The sequence below is a fragment of the Parasteatoda tepidariorum genome, chromosome 1, assembly GCF_043381705.1.
Source record: "Parasteatoda tepidariorum isolate YZ-2023 chromosome 1, CAS_Ptep_4.0, whole genome shotgun sequence".
Lineage (NCBI taxonomy): Eukaryota > Metazoa > Arthropoda > Arachnida > Araneae > Theridiidae > Parasteatoda > Parasteatoda tepidariorum.
This window is the reverse complement of record NC_092204.1, coordinates 65,388,570-65,394,569: the sequence shown is the minus strand read 5'-3', so window position 1 is coordinate 65,394,569 and position 6,000 is coordinate 65,388,570.

Genomic DNA, 6,000 nt, shown 5'->3' with positions numbered 1-6,000 from the left:
ATTATGCACAATTATATTATTACATTATATATTACCTATTTTGAATAATACCCCTTAAAATGTTTAAACTTATCAATAGAAAAGAACTTTTGAAGGAACATCATCGAAACTGCAACATTACTGTTTCATAACAAAGTAATATTGCTGTAGAATTTAATTAATCCCTTCTCTAATTCAAATTTAATCGACAAGCAGCACATTTGATTCTTTCCATACATGTATGTATTATTTGATTAAAAGATTCTTACAAATTGAAAATAACAGTCGACAGATTTCAAGCGCTCAAAGACGGGCGCCTATTTTTAAATTTGTCAGCAAAAGTGAGAAGAAACAAAGGTTAATTGAAGTATAGGGTAAACGTAACGTAAAGGATAGCCTGATTTGTCTCTCTCGGTCACTGTGGTTTTTTTTTGTTCTACTTTTCATCGTTTTTCTCTCTCGGTTACTGTTTCTTTTCTAACTTTGTTTCTCGCCTTTATTTTTCTATTTTGAATTGGCAACTATACTTTTTATACTTCAAACCACTTATGTTTCTTTTCATTCCCGTTTGGCAAGTTTTGAAAATAGGCGTCTGCATATTGAGAGCTTGAAACATGTCGACTGTAATTTCAAATTTGCATATTTTTGAAGCGAATAAAGTTTTAAGCAAGTAATATCACACCCCTTCTGTTTCTCGGGATTATTTATTTAATATAATGCATGTGCGTAGTTTTAAGTACGATGTAATTAAAGAATAATCAAAACACAAATAGTTAGGGTGTGTCGCTGATGTTAAAATTTAATAATTTCAACTGAAGTGCTATTTTATTAGCGTCATAGTTATTGACTCAAACTCTTTCAAAAATTTAGATAGATCATCGAGCTATCGATTTAAAATCGCAGTAACATTGCTTCTAAAGTGGTGTGTTATCTAAAGATTAATTTCTTAGAACTCATGCAGAATATGCATTATTGAATCTGATTAGATTGTTAAAGTTTCGTAAATGTCTATAATTTTGAAATTTAATTAACGTAACTATAAATTTAACCTATCAAAGCAAAGTGTTAGTGAGATGCATTTAATTAAATTATCTCGTCATATTATAGAGGGGATATTTTCCATGTTTAAGCTTCAGCATCAAGTTATTTCAATAATCAATAATAACTAAACTGTAATTATATGATAATAAAAACAGTGTACTAATATATAATTAATAGTTATTATAATGTAAGTGTGTATATAATTTAAGATTGGAAATATGCATTGTATTTTCACAGAAAATTATGTTTTGCAATTACTGAACTTAATTTTCATTAAATGCGTCTTTTACTTTAAAAGACATTTTTAAGCTACTTTCTTCAAATCCTTATCAATATACAGATCCTGAAGAGAAAATATAACCCTTTATAGCAAAATTAAAATTCCATTATCATGATACTTATTTTATTCAAAATACAGTAAAATAGTACTTTATGTCTTTCTTTTTTAAATTTTATTAAATTAGTTATGTTAAAAAAAAAACGAGAAGTTTGACTTAAAAAATAATGTTTTTGATAAATAATATTTTGATGTGCATTATTCTTACAAATTTCGAAGCGAAACTAATTCCTCAAAACAGGATTTTTAATTCATTCAAGATACTACAACATAAAACTTCTTTTAATTTCAATTTGTTTTCTGTATTTACTTTCTCTGTTCTCTACTAATCTCTATTCATTTTCTTAATAAAAATAAGCGAAGTAGGATGTAAATTTACCTAAAATTATTGTATCCATACAATTTTTTAAAAAACACCAATTTCTTTATAGCCATATTATTATACAGAGATCTTACAAAGAATACATAACCCTAAATCGCAAAATTAAAATTCTATTAATAGAATACTAATTTTATTCAAAATGCAGAATAGAATTTCTCTTTGTCTTTGTTCCTTTTTAATTTCCTCAAATTAGTGTTGAAAAGAATGCCAGTTCCACTAGAAAAATAATGCTTTATATATTTATTTAAATATGTACTATCCTTACAAATTTCAAAACGACACCAATTCCTCAAACCTCTTAATTCATTCAAAATACTTCAACTTGAAACTTCTTTAATTTCTTAATCTATTTATTTTTTAACTATTTATATTTCATAAATTCATTAACATTTTCCTAATCAATCCAAAACCGAAATCCTTTAAATTTACATAAATTATATTATCCTTTCAAATTTTTTAAAAGAAACCACTTTCTTCATAACTTAATTAATGTATATATCCTATACTTAATATATAGCCCTAAACCATATAATTAAAATTCTGTTACCAGGATACCTATTTTATTAAAAGTACTATAAAGTAGTATTTCTTTATGTCTTTTTTTCTTGATTTTGTCAAATTAGTTTAGTTCGAAAAAAATCAATTTAACTCAAAAATTAGAAGTTTTTATATATTTAAGTAAATTTGCATCATCCTCACAAATTTTTAAACGACATCCAATTTCTTAAAACAGGATTCTTAATTCATTCCAAAAACTACTTAAAACTCTTCTAATGTTTTCTTTTGATTATTTTTTAAACTAATATATTTCGCTAATACATTAACATTTTCTTTTAACCAATATAAAAATGAAGGTCTTTAAATTTACATAAAATTATATTATCCTTACAATTTTTTAAAGACGCCAATTTCTCCATAGCCTTAATAATATACAGATCCTACACGAAATACATAACCCTAAATCGCAAAATTAGAATTCCATTAACAGAATTTTGATCTCTTTCTTCAAACTTCCTCCGTCTTTCTCTTCTAGACTTGACAACTGCATTATTTACGTATTCACTTAAAATATTTCCAAAACTTGCTGCCATATTGTTTACAGAGAAAAGTAAGCAAATTTAAGCCTCTCTCTATATATATTCTACGAAAAGGGTTGGTTCACTATCAGATATATTTGCTTTATAATCTCTTTTACATTATAAAAGGCAACGATAGGGGCAGAAGGGTAGAGGGGCAGGAATTGTTCTCTTCTGAAAGATCTCGTTTCCCGGATAAAGAAACGGTTTAAAAAGTTCAGGCGGATACAGAGCTTCAGGGAGCGCTGATTATGTATAAGCGTCCATTAGTGGCGCATTTTCGGAAACGATGCCTAATGGGTCTTAATAAGGGAGAACTGTACTTTTCGCGAACATCTTATGTCAAGACAGGGGGCGTACTTGTAGTTTCAGTAAAAGCATTTAAAGGTTATTTAATGCTCTTAGAAGGGTTATATTTGGAATATTTATGGTAATAGACATTAAGTTGGAATCAACAAATAAATTGGATTTGAAACCAATAAATATTACATCAAATAAGAGTTTCGTTTATTACAATTGAATTAAGTTTGGAATATTAGTTTAGAGACATATTACTGATAATTAATTCTTAGGTCAATTACTATACATATTCTAATACTAAACATAGCATGATTTTTTGCCAACATCATATTTTTTGGAGATTTTGGAATTTAAGATTTATTGAAAAATAAAACAGCGAAAGATAGCTATCTATAAAATAAACCATAATGTAAATTATTCTTTATACACTTTTTGTAATACAAAAGTGTAAATGTTCACACTCCTGATTTAATGTGGAAAGTCGTGACTATGATTCTAAATCAGACAAATACATATTGAGTAATTTTGAGGCTTAGACGGACAAAATTTGTTCTATACCCCTTTTTATGCTGTCAATATTTATCATTTTATGGTAATGAATGTAACTAGGGAACACCTAATAAATTGGATTTGAAACCAATTGTTATTGCATCAAATGAGATCTTGTTTATAAGAATTGAATTAAGTTTAGTGTATTGGTCGAAGAATATGCTGCATATAGCTTATGCTAAAGTCAATTACTGGCATACATGTTCTAATGCTAAATGCAAAATGATATTTTGCAAGCATCATGTCGTTTGAAATCTATTCCAATTCCAATAAAACTAGTTAAAAAATTTTCCTCTAGATTGTTTAAGAAATGCAGTTTTATTCAGTTTTGCGAAAAGATGAACTAAACTACAGAAACAGTAAAAACTAACTTTCAAAATAAATTGGAACAATTTTAATTTTCATACTATTCTAGTAATAAAAAAAGTGTTAACTATTTATTTACATCTATAAAAGCAGAAATGAGTATTAGACTGATATTACTTTATAATTATATATATCTTTTACAGGAGGGCAAGGTTGTGAATGTTTTTTGTACATTCATGTAGTTTTTGACATTTTTCAGCAACAAATTCAGAAAGAAATTGCAAAGTATAATATTCTTATTGACTTACATGTATCAGTAGGATACTATGGTGCAAGTACAAAACTTACTGAATTTATGTAAAATTCGCTAACAATACTTAATCTTAAAAGTATGTCTTATCATAATTATTTAATATGTTTCTTTCTAATTATAATTATGTTTAAAGCATATACAAAACTACTAACTAAATCACCCTTTAACATTATCTTTATAGCCGTGGTTATCGAATCAATTTATCTGATATAATTAATATTAAATTGTATTACAGAAAAAATATTTAATCATGAATTATGTGTTATTATATGTTGAATTATAGAACAGTTGAATTAAGTCAAACAGTATTAAAAACTAATCTATATCTATTCATTAGAAATGTTTAAACATTTTTGAAATTAAGTAATGACAAATGAACATCAAACGAGTCTGAATGAGGACAAAAATTTAATTTTAATTCGTATATTAATTGATTAATTTTTTTAATCTTTTTCGGTAAAACTTGCAGTTTTTCAAATAACGATCGCTTTGAAATTTGAGTAACTGGCACAATAACCCAAAATTTTCTTAATTAAACTTTCAATTGCTGTTTTGTTTCTTTCTTTGTACCGACTACAACTTTAATTATTATTTTGGTATTTAAAATTCCATTGGAATACAAAAGATTTCAATCAAAATAAATGCAATAAAACTTTACTGCAACTCATTAAAGGTTTGCTTTATTAATGAGTATAATCTCTTTCATGCATTTCTGTTTTGTTTTCCCTTAAAAAGAAATATTTTGTGCAGAATGCAGAGTAACATTTCTATACATTTTCTAAAAATAAGATTAATTCTATAAATTTTGTACCTAATTTAATGCTTTTATTTGCCCATAAAGAAGACAATTGCATTCAAGATACCACAAAAATAAAGAAATCATCAAAAATATTGAAAGCTTAAAGAAAATTACTAATATCTCGAACTTCAAATAGTTCAATATTTTCATTATGGGTGAAAAACATGACTTTATCTAAAGGTTTTGGATTTTTTTTGGTTATGCATCATATTGCATTCATACTATCTTATAATAAATAAAAAAATTCTAGTAATGAATTTAAGGTTTCTGACTCTACTGCCTACCCTGCAACTAATTACGGTGCAATTAACAACTAAATAATTCCTGACTGGTCGAAAAATGATTATTGAGTTCTATTTTATTGAAGATAAACTATATTTAGTTTTTTCTTAAGGATCGTTTGATTAGTTTCTTAATATTAAATTGTTTTAAAATTGTTATGATTTCTAAAAGGTTTAAATGTTTGGCGAAGGGCGACTATTTTAAAGACTGATAAATCGACTCTCAGAATGTCGGAAACAATCAAACCTTCCTTAATTATAAACTGCATTAATTTCCTTCTTGCAGAGATTATTGCATTAATAAATTTAGAAATCATTGAATCGATCAATCAACCTTTTCAAATCGATTATATTAATTTCACAAATGTTTCCATTTATTGCTAGTGTATCATTTAAATTCCTAATATAATTTTATGTATTTAATAATTATTTATTTAGACATAATAAACAATCAAAACTTCTTTAATTATAAACTGCATTAATTTCATTTTTGAAGAGATTATTGCATTAATAAATTATGAATCGATTTAATCGATCAATCAACCTTTACAAATCGATTATATTAATTTCATAAATGTTTCCATTTATTGCTAGTGTATCATTTAAATTCATAATATATTTTTGTACATTTAATAAT